This window comes from Pseudophryne corroboree, unplaced genomic scaffold (genome assembly GCF_028390025.1).
Source record: "Pseudophryne corroboree isolate aPseCor3 unplaced genomic scaffold, aPseCor3.hap2 scaffold_2330, whole genome shotgun sequence".
In the NCBI taxonomy this organism is placed as follows: Eukaryota; Metazoa; Chordata; class Amphibia; order Anura; family Myobatrachidae; genus Pseudophryne; species Pseudophryne corroboree.
In genome coordinates, this window is record NW_026968983.1 from 47,938 (window position 1) to 59,051 (window position 11,114).

The 11,114-nt window shown below is 49.2% G+C and overlaps 4 non-coding genes and 1 pseudogene across 4 annotated transcripts; all 5 read right to left on the reverse strand.

The window, feature by feature from the left end:
• Positions 1 to 60: 60 nt before the first annotated feature.
• LOC135010373 (U1 spliceosomal RNA) lies at positions 61 to 224 on the reverse strand. The gene has a single exon (XR_010209772.1). It is a non-coding gene; the product is annotated as a U1 spliceosomal RNA (small nuclear RNA).
• A 671-nt stretch (positions 225 to 895) lies between these two features.
• Positions 896 to 1,058, reverse strand: LOC135010356 (U1 spliceosomal RNA). Its single transcript, XR_010209758.1, has one exon. It is a non-coding gene; the product is annotated as a U1 spliceosomal RNA (small nuclear RNA).
• Positions 1,059 to 1,210: 152 nt separating this feature from the next.
• Positions 1,211 to 1,374, reverse strand: LOC135010372 (U1 spliceosomal RNA). Its single transcript, XR_010209771.1, has one exon. It is a non-coding gene; the product is annotated as a U1 spliceosomal RNA (small nuclear RNA).
• A 702-nt stretch (positions 1,375 to 2,076) lies between these two features.
• LOC135010357 (U1 spliceosomal RNA) lies at positions 2,077 to 2,211 on the reverse strand (annotated as a pseudogene).
• Positions 2,212 to 2,363: 152 nt separating this feature from the next.
• Positions 2,364 to 2,527, reverse strand: LOC135010354 (U1 spliceosomal RNA). Its single transcript, XR_010209756.1, has one exon. It is a non-coding gene; the product is annotated as a U1 spliceosomal RNA (small nuclear RNA).
• Positions 2,528 to 11,114: the final 8,587 nt, after the last annotated feature.

The following is an 11,114-nucleotide window of genomic DNA, read 5'->3' on the forward strand; positions in this document are numbered from 1 at the left end:
AAAAGAACAAGGCTAGAGGAAGATCTGAGACAAAGAAATCTGACTTTTACCAGAGCTGACCAGAGGAAAGCACAAACACAGTCCCCCACTACCACAAATAATGCAGTCGAGTTTCCCACATTTGGGGAAATCACAGGGGTCAGCATACCCAGAATGCAATGAATGAACCTCACCCTGGGAGAACAATCTTCATGACAATGGTATCTCCTATGCAAAATAAGTATGATTTGGGATAGGGCTGGGGAGGGCCGCTGCTCAGGCACATCTCTGTCAAGTAAAGGAGATTCAACTGAGGCAGCACAAGGGAACTCTCATCTGGGGACAACAACTGCAGGGAGAACACATATTTTCAGATGAACATGGGAGAGCAGAAGGCTGCCTAATACTGAAGCACCCCCAAACAACAAACCAAATGCAACAACTAGTACAAGCATTCCTGGGAAAAGGTCTGCAGAAGACGGATTTGCATACGGTGATGTCATCCAAGCAGTGGGCCAAAGTTGGCTGGAACCCTCATCTGCATATGAAAAGAGAAAAGGGGTATGCAGGGCATGGCGGCCTTTTGCGGCGCTTGGATGACCCTTAGTTCGCATTAAACACCTCCACCCTCCGTCGGTGTGGGGCTCATGTTGGCTATGCCCCAGCCCCTGAAGCATTCAAGCTGATTTCTTGCAGCAGCTGGGCACTGTAACAGCTCCAGAGCTGCTCTGAAAGGCAAGTAAAAGGGTGTGGGCCCTGCAGCACTACCTGTAGTATGCATTGTGCGTTGGAAGGCACAAAGTAAGCAGACAGGAGAAGTCAGGAGAGTGCACAAGGGCATAGAAGGCAGCGGCTCAAGAAAAGAGAAGTGGAAACAGACAGCAATCTAGGCTGGAGAGAGACCTGAGACAAAGAGATCTGAATTATACGAGAGCCGACCAGGGGAAACACAAATTATGCAGTCAAGTTTCCCACATTTGGGGAAATCGCAGGAGCAGCACACCCAGAGTGCAATGGGTGAGCCTTGCCCTGGGAGAAGCACCTTCATGATCATAGTATCTCACCTGGCAGGTATGTAGGAGTTGGGCTAGAGCTGGGGAGGGTCGCTGCTTGGGTACCCCCCTGTCAAGTGAAGGAGATCAAACTGAGGCAGCACAATGGAACTCTCGAAAGAAGAACAAGGCTAGAGGAAGATCTGAGACAAAGAAATCTGACTTTTACCAGAGCTGACCAGAGGAAAACACAAACACAGTCCCCCACTACCACAAATAATGCAGTTGAGTTTACCACATTTGGGGAAATCACAGGGGTCAGCATACCCAGAATGCAATGAATGAACCTCACCCTGGGAGAACAATCTTTATGACCATGGTATCTCCTATGCAAAATAAGTATGATTTGGGAAAGGGCTGGGGAGGGCCGCTGCTCAGGCACATCTCTGTCAAGTAAAGGAGATTCAACTGAGGCAGCACAAAGGAACTCTCATCTGGGGACAACAACTGCCGGGAGAACACATATTTTCAGATGAACATGGGAGGGCAGAAGGCTGCCTAATACTGAAGCACCCCCAAACAACAAACCAAATGCAACAACTAGTTCAAGCATTCCAGGGGGAAGGTCTGCAGAAGACGGATTTGCATACAGTGATGTCATCCAAGCAGTGGGCCAAAGTTGGCTGGAACCCTCATCTGCATATGAAAAGAGAAAAGGGGTATGCAGGGCAGGGCGGCCTTTTGCGGCGCTTGGATGACCCTTAGTTCGCATTAAACACCCCCACCCTCCTTCGGTGTGGGGCTCATGTTGGCCATGCCCCAGCCCCTGAAGCAATCAAGCTGATTTCTTTCAGCAGCTTGGCACTGTAACAGCTCCAGAGCTGCTCTGTAAGGCAAGTAAAAGGGTGTGGGCCCTGCAGCACTACCTGTAGTTTGCATTGTGCATCGGAAGGCACAAAGTAAGCAGACAGGAGGAGAAGTCAGGATAGTGCACAAGGGTGTAGAAGGGAGGGGCTCAAGAAAAAAGAAGTGGAAACAGACAGCAAACTAGGCTGGAGAGAGACCTGAGACAAAGAGATCTGAATTATATGAGAGCCGACTAGGGGAAACACAAATTATGCAGTCAAGTTTCCCACATTTGGGGAAATCGCAGGGGCAGCACACCCAGAGTGCAATGGGTGAGCCTTGCCCTGGGAGAAGCAACTTCATGATCATAGTATCTAACCTGGCAGGTAAGTAGGAGTTGGGCTAGAGCTGGGGAGGGTCGCTGCTCGGGCACCCCCCTGTCAAGTGAAGGAGATCCAACTGAGGCAGCACAAGGGAACTCTTGAAAGAAGAACAAGGCTAGAGGAAGATCTGAGACAAAGAAATCTGACTTTTACCAGAGCTGACCAGAGGAAAGCACAAACACAGTCCCCCACTACCACAAATAATGCAGTTGAGTTTCCCACATTTGGGGAAATCACAGAGGTCAGCATACCCAGAATGCAATGAATGAACCTAACCCTGGGAGAACAATCTTCATGACCATGTTATCTCCTATGCAAAATAAGTATGATTTGGGATAGGGCTGGGGAGGGCCGCTGCTCAGGCACATCTCTGTCAAGTAAAGGAGATTCAACTGAGGCAGCACAAGGGAACTCTCATCTGGGGACAACAACTGCAGGGAGAACACATATTTTCAGATGAACATGGGAGGGCAGAAGGCTGCCTAATACTGAAGCACCCCCAAACAACAAACCAAATGCAACAACTAGTGCAAGCATTCCTGGGGGAAGGCCTGCCGCAGATGGATTTGCATATGGTGATGTCATCCAAGCAGTGGGTCAAAGTTGGCTTCAACCCTCGTCTGCATATGAAAAGAGAAAAGGGGCATGCAGGGCATGGCGGCCTTTTGCGGCGCTTGGCTGACCCCTAGTTTGCATTAAACACCTCCACCCTCCGTCGGTGTGGGGCTCTTGTTGGCTATGCCCCAGCACCTGAAGCATTCAAGCTGATTTCTTGCTGCAGCTGGGCACTGTAACAGCTCCAGAGCTGCTCTGTAAGGCAAGGTAAAAGGGTGTGGGCCCTGCAGCACTACCTGTAGTTTGCATTGTGCGTTGGAAGGCACAAAGTAAGCAGACAGGAGAAGTCAGGAGAGTGCACAAGGGCATAGAAGGCAGCGGCTCAAGAAAAGAGAAGTGGAAACAGACAGCAAACTAGGCTGGAGAGAGACCTGAGACAAAGAGATCTGAATTACACCAGGTCCGTCATTATATTATATATACCTACAGTAGTTATATATATTTTTTTTTATATCATTAATTATCATCTCTATACTAGCAGACGCAGTACGGTAGTCCACGGCTGTGGCTATCTCTGTGTCGTCAGTGCTCATCCATAATTGTATACCTACCTACCTGTGGTGGAAGTTTTTTTCTATCTTCTTCATACTAGTAGTTTAGCAGTCTGCTGACAGTGTCCACCAGGTCCGTCATTATATTATATATACCTACAGTAGTTATATATATTTTTTTTTTATATCATTAATTATCATCTCTATACTAGCAGACGCAGTACGGTAGTCCACGGCTGTAGCTACCTCTGTGTCGTCAGTCACTCGTCATCCATAAGTATACTAGTATCCATCCATCTCCATTGTTTACCTGAGGTGCCTTTTAGTTGTGCCTATTAAAATATGGAGAACAAAAATGTTGAGGTTCCAAAAATAGGGAAAGATCAAGATCCACTTCCACCTCGTGCTGAAGCTGCTGCCACTAGTCATGGCCGAGACGATGAAATTCCATCAACGTCGTCTGCCAAGGCCGATGCCCAATGTCATAGTACAGAGCATGTAAAATCCAAAACACAAAAGATCAGTAAAAAAAGGACTCAAAAATCTAAATAAAAATCGTCGGAGGAGAAGCGTAAACTTGCCAATATGCCATTTACCACACGGAGTGGCAAGGAACGGCTGAGGCCCTGGCCTATGTTCATGGCTAGTGGTTCAGCTTCACATGAGGATGGAAGCACTCAGCCTCTCGCTAGAAAAATGAAAAGACTTAAGCTGGCAAAAGCACAGCAAAGAACTGTGCGTTCTTCAAAATCACAAATCCACAAGGAGAGTCCAATTGTGTCGGTTGCGATGCCTGACCTTCCCAACACTGGACGTGAAGAGCATGCACCTTCCACCATTTGCACGCCCCCTGCAAGTGCTGGAAGGAGCACCCGCAGTCCAGTTCCTGATAGTCAGATTGAAGATGTCAGTGTTGAAGTACACCAGGATGAGGAGGATATGGGTGTTGCTGGCGCTGGGGAGGAAATTGACAAGGAGGATTCTGATGGTGAGGTGGTTTGTTTAAGTCAGGCACCCGGCGAGACACCTGTTGTCCGTGGGAGGAATATGGCCATTGACATGCCTGGTGAAAATACCAAAAAAATCAGCTCTTCGGTGTGGAAGTATTTCAACAGAAATGCGGACAACAGGTGTCAAGCCGTGTGTTGCCTTTGTCAAGCTGTAATAAGTAGGGGTAAGGACGTTAACCACCTCGGAACATCCTCCCTTATACGTCACCTGCAGCGCATTCATCATAAGTCAGTGACAAGTTCAAAAACTTTGGGCGACAGCGGAAGCAGTCCACTGACCAGTAAATCCCTTCCTCTTGTAACCAAGCTCACGCAAACCACCCCACCAACTCCCTCAGTGTCAATTTCCTCCTTCCCCAGGAATGCCAATAGTCCTGCAGGCCATGTCACTGACAATTCTGACGAGTTCTCTCCTGCCTGGGATTCCTCCGATGCTGTCAGATTGTGTTTGGTCTGTGTCCCCGGAGGGGGCGCTAGTGGGTCAGTGGAGGTGGAAGGAAGGAAACGAGGAGGTTGAATAACGTTCCTGCGCATGAGCGCAATGGTATTTTTATTAGACAGATGTTATAACAGTTATTGCAGCAGAAATAATAATAACAGGTGGAAAAAAGTCAATCACTCAGTAATGGAACTGAAAGTCTATGGCAAATGAATGATAAGTGAAATTGAGAAATAATATCCAGGAATATAAATCAGAAGAACAAATGTCATATGGAATGGTTCTGGCTTGGAAACCAGTGCAGGGTTAAAACAGGAAACTAAGGCAGTGGATGAAATGGCAAACCTGAGCATAAGCAGGAGACTTACTCACAGTGCAGGTGATGGGCACTGGCAGCAGCAAGCTGTGTCACAGGTGGAGGAATGAACGCACCTGGAGTTAGTCTTCAACTGCAGGCTGAAGCACACAAGGTGGTGATTAGTGTGAAGCCTTATGCAGGTTGCAGGTATTGCTGAGCCTTGAAGTTCCACAGAAGATAGCAGAGTGACCAGGAGTATAACGTTCTTAGCAGAGAACCAGGAACTCAGGAGAGACAGGAACCGATCCTTTCGTGTAGGTCGCAGATAGACACAAAGTCCAGGATGCCTGTGAGCTGTAACTGTAGCCTCCTATATACCCCATGGTACGCAGGGATTGGATGAGTGCAGGAAAGGTGGGTGCGGCCACGCACCGGATTGGCCGCAGCATACAGGCTATTGCAGACTGTCATGGCGGCGCCCACGCCGCGGCCCAGCGGGGACGCGGCGCGCTACACGCCCGCTGCACCAGCAGTGCCCCCAGGATCCAGATGATACCCCATGGCAGGGGCATAGGTGACAGGTGACCGCAGGGAGCCAGGACGGAGTCCGCAGCGGCGGACGGAAGTCAGCCTGGTAAGTCGATTCCTGACAGTACCCCCTCCTTTAGGGGTGGACACCGAACACCCATGTGGTTTGGAGGGATGAGTGCTGTGGAAAACACGGACCAACCTAGGAGCATGGACATCAGAAGAGTTCACCCAGCTTCTCTCCTCTGGGCCATAACCGCACCAATCGACCAGGTACTGGAGACGTCCATACCGGCAACGGGAGTCCAGAATCTTGTTGATCTCAAATTCCACGCCCCGCTGAGTTCGGATCTTGGGACCTGCTGGAAGAGTATTCTGAAAGCGGTTTAGAACTAGAGGTCTGAGGAGAGAAATGTGAAAGGCGTTAGGTATACGTAGTGAAGATGGCAATTTCAACTTGTAAGCCACTGGGTTGATGACACTCTCAATAGGGTAAGGACCAATGAAGCGTGGTGCAAACTTCATGGAAGGAACCCTGAGACGAAGGTTGCGGGTGGATAACCAAACTCGATCCCCAGGTTTCAAATGGGGAACCGCACGTCTCTTGCGGTCGGCAAAGATCTTATATCGACTGGAGGCTTTTTTGAGGGAAACGTGAATCTTTTTCCAAATGACTGAAAACTGAGTTAGGGCAGAAGTGGCAGCCGGAACATCCATGTGAGGGAGCTCTTGGAATTCAGGTACACGGGGATGTTGCCCATAAACTGCAAAGAATGGTGTCGTGTCAGTGGCAGTATGATATCGGAAGTTATGGGCAAACTCGGCCCACGGGAGCAGATTAAACCAATCATCCTGGGAAGATGACACATATAACCTTAGGAAAGTCTCAAGTTCTTGATTGACTCTCTCTGTCTGCCCATTCGTCTGAGGATGGTATGATGACGAGAACTTTAATTTTACCTGCATGGCAGAACAGAGGGCCCTCCAAAACCTCGCTACAAACTGTACCCCCCGATCAGATATTATTTCAGAGGGTAAACCATGTAAGCGGAAAATCTCCTGTATGAAGATTTGGGCAAGTTTTGGGGCAGAAGGGAGACCCTGGAGAGGAACGAAATGAGCCATCTTGGTGAATCTGTCCACTACAACCCAAATGGTATTATGTCCCTGAGAAGATGGAAGGTCAGTGATAAAATCCATGGACAGATGAGACCAAGGACGACTAGGGACAGACAAGGGTTGTAACTGACCTGCTGGCGACTGACGAGGAGTCTTGTGCTGCACACACTTAGGACAGGATGCCACGAAATCCTGGATGTCCATTTTCATCTTTGGCCACCAATATGATGCGGAAAGGAACTTGAATGTCTTCAGGACACCAGGATGACCAGTGAACTTGGACTGATGGGCCCAAGATAGCAACTTGGGACGGAGCTCTGAGGAAACAAAAGTCTTACCAGGAGGAGGAGCTGGGGAGACTTGAGAGGCAGCGAAAACCACGGGACTCAGGATGGAATGTGGCACAGAGTCAGATGTTCCTTCTTCAGATTCCATGGATCGGGATAATGCATCGGCTTTCACATTCTGTGAACCTGGGCGGAAATGAAGCTTGAAATTAAAACGTGAGAAAAACATAGCCCACCTGGACTGGCGAGGGTTAAGGCACTGGGCTGCTTTTAAGTAAAGCAAGTTCTTATGATCCGTGAAGATGTTAAACGGATGTTTGGCCCCTTCTAGGAGATATCTCCATTCCTCGAGAGCCAGCTTGATTGCCAGTAACTCTTGATCTCCCACGGAGTAGTTAGCTTCTGCAGGAAGAAACTTGCGAGAATAGAATCCACACGGGTGGACTTTCCCATCAGATCCCTTCTGGGAGAGAACAGCACCAACCCCAACTGTAGAGGCGTCTACCTCCAACTCGAATGGTCTGTCGACATCTGGCTGTGACAGCACTGGAGCAGACATAAAGGCTAGCTTGATTTTCCGGAAGGCTGCCAAGGCTTCTTCTGACCAGTTGGAATGATCTGCCCCTTTCCGAGTCAGGTTGGTAATTGGAGCGATGAGAGTGGAGAATCCTCGAATAAATTTTCTATAGTAGTTAGCGAAACCCAGGAACCGCTGGATAGCTTTGAGGGAAGTTGGAATGGACCAGTTGGCAATGGCTTCCAATTTCGTCGGGTCCATCTGAAGATCCGATCCGGAGATTATATAACCCAGGAAGGGTATAGAGGGAACTTCAAAGGTGCATTTAGATAGTTTCCCATAGAGACGGTTCTCACGAAGACGTCGGAGAACTTCACAGACTTGTAGGCGATGAGATGGAAGGTCTTGAGAAAAGATAAGAATATCATCTAAGTAGACAACGAGGTATTTATACAGCACATCTCGAAAAATTTCATTCACAAAGTGTTGGAATACCGCTGGAGCATTACTCAACCCAAATGGCATTACCAGGTATTCATAATGGCCATCTCGAGTGTTGAAAGCTGTTTTCCACTCGTCACCACTCCGGATTCTGATGAGATTATAGGCACCGCGGAGATCTAACTTGGTGAAGATGCGGGCCCCCTTAACTCTATCAAAAAGTTCGGTAATGAGTGGCAAAGGATAACTATTCTTGATGGTAATGTCATTGAGACCCCGATAGTCAATGCATGGACGCAGTCCTCCATCCTTCTTTTTGACAAAGAAGAAACCTGCACCAGCGGGTGATGATGATGGACGGATGAATCCTTTCTGGAGATTCTCTCTGATGTAGTTACTCATCGCCTCTGTTTCAGGAACAGACAAAGGGTAGGTGCGCCCCCTAGGTGGCTTCTTGCCAGGAAGGAGATCGATGGGACAATCCCATTCCCTATGGGGCGGCAGAATATCAGCAGCCTTTTCACAGAAGACGTCTGCGAAGTCTTGATAAACTGCTGGAAGATCTAGCTGTGACTTTACTTCGGTTGATTTAAAGGGACACACTTGGGCTAGGCAGGTTTGGTGACACTGTGAACCCCATGAGGTAAGCTGCAACGTTGTCCAGTTGAACTGTGGGTTATGTAGCTGGAGCCAAGGCATGCCCAAGACAATCTCCTGGGTAGCCTGAGGGATGACCAGGAACTTGATCAGTTCTGAGTGAAGAAATCCAACTCCCAGAACCACTGGGGTAGTTTGATGTGAAATGTTCCCCTTAGAGATTCTACTACCATCCACAGCAGTAATGTATACAGGACAGGAAAGTTCACAGGTAGACAGACGAAATTTATTTACAGCAGCCTGGGTAATAAAATTTCCTGCAGCACCGCAGTCCACTAATGCTGATGCAGACTGGAGCCCAACGGAAGTTTCTAGCGTCACTGGAAGAATGAGGTCTTGTTGAGAAGGAGCTTGACTGAGAGATCCTAACTTGACTCCTCCCTTACAAGTCAGGATCTGGCGTTTCCCGAACGCATCGTGCAGGAGTTAATTTGATGGCCCGCAGCAGCACAGTACAGGCAGAGCCTCTCCCGTATTCTTCTTGCCCGCTCTTCAGGAGATAGGCGGGACCTATTAATCTGCATAGGCTCGTCAGAAGAGGGAGACTGGAGCTGTACAGGAGGTATGAACCCTGGTCTGCGAGACTCACTCCGAGCGCGTTCATTATTGCGTTCGCGGATGCGAGAGTCCAGCTTAATACATAGGGAGATCAAATCAGGCAGTTGAACAGGAATGTCACGGGTTGTCAGTTCGTCCTTGATCCGCTCCGAGAGTCCGTGCCAGAAGGCTGCTACCAGAGCTTGGTTGTTCCACTGGACCTCTGCAGCCAACGTCTGGAACTGGATGACATATTGTCCCATGCTTCGGTTACCTTGACGAAGTTGGATCAGGTCTGCCGAAGCTGATGTTGCACGACCAGGCTCGTCAAAGATCCGTCTAAAAGTTGACACGAAGTCTGAGTAGTTGTTGATCAGAGGGTCAGCACGTTCCCATAGCGGAGACACCCAACTCAGAGCGGAACCAGAGAGCAAGGAAATGATGTAGGCAACCTTGGACCTTGGTGTGGGAAAGTTATGTGGCAATAACTCAAATTGTATTTCACACTGATTGAGAAAGCCACGGCATAGTTTAGGACTGCCATCATATTTGCTCGGCACGGGCAGGTGCAGGCGTGACACTGGAGATGATGCAGCCGACGTAGAAGAATTCATAGCACTGGCAGGTGCTGGAGTAACTGGAACAGTAGGTGAAAGTACACTGGGCAGGGATTGCTGCAGTGTATCCAATCGGGAGGACATCCCTTGTAGAAAGTGAAGCATCTGCTGCTGCGCAACCTCTTGACCATCCAGACGGGAGACCAGATCTTGCAAGGCCTCTGACCCCACACTCCGTCCACCATCCGAGTCCATCGATCCTGGACTTACTGTCAGATTGTGTTTGGTCTGTGTCCCCGGAGGGGGCGCTAGTGGGTCAGTGGAGGTGGAAGGAAGGAAACGAGGAGGTTGAATAACGTTCCTGCGCATGAGCGCAATGGTATTTTTATTAGACAGATGTTATAACAGTTATTGCAGCAGAAATAATAATAACAGGTGGAAAAAAGTCAATCACTCAGTAATGGAACTGAAAGTCTATGGCAAATGAATGATAAGTGAAATTGAGAAATAATATCCAGGAATATAAATCAGAAGAACAAATGTCATATGGAATGGTTCTGGCTTGGAAACCAGTGCAGGGTTAAAACAGGAAACTAAGGCAGTGGATGAAATGGCAAACCTGAGCATAAGCAGGAGACTTACTCACAGTGCAGGTGATGGGCACTGGCAGCAGCAAGCTGTGTCACAGGTGGAGGAATGAACGCACCTGGAGTTAGTCTTCAACTGCAGGCTGAAGCACACAAGGTGGTGATTAGTGTGAAGCCTTATGCAGGTTGCAGGTATTGCTGAGCCTTGAAGTTCCACAGAAGATAGCAGAGTGACCAGGAGTATAACGTTCTTAGCAGAGAACCAGGAACTCAGGAGAGACAGGAACCGATCCTTTCGTGTAGGTCGCAGATAGACACAAAGTCCAGGATGCCTGTGAGCTGTAACTGTAGCCTCCTATATACCCCATGGTACGCAGGGATTGGATGAGTGCAGGAAAGGTGGGTGCGGCCACGCACCGGATTGGCCGCAGCATACAGGCTATTGCAGACTGTCATGGCGGCGCCCACGCCGCGGCCCAGCGGGGACGCGGCGCGCTACACGCCCGCTGCACCAGCAGTGCCCCCAGGATCCAGATGATACCCCATGGCAGGGGCATAGGTGACAGGTGACCGCAGGGAGCCAGGACGGAGTCCGCAGCGGCGGACGGAAGTCAGCCTGGTAAGTCGATTCCTGACAGATGCATCCTTGAGTGTAACGCCTACTGCTGCTGGCGCTGCTGTTGTTGCTGCTGGGAGTCGATGGTCATCCCAGAGGGGAAGTCGTAAGACCACTTTTACTACTTCCACCAAGCAATTGACTGTCCAACAGTCTTTTGCAAGGAAGATGAAATATCACAGCAGTCATCCTGCTGCAAAGCGGATAACTGAGGC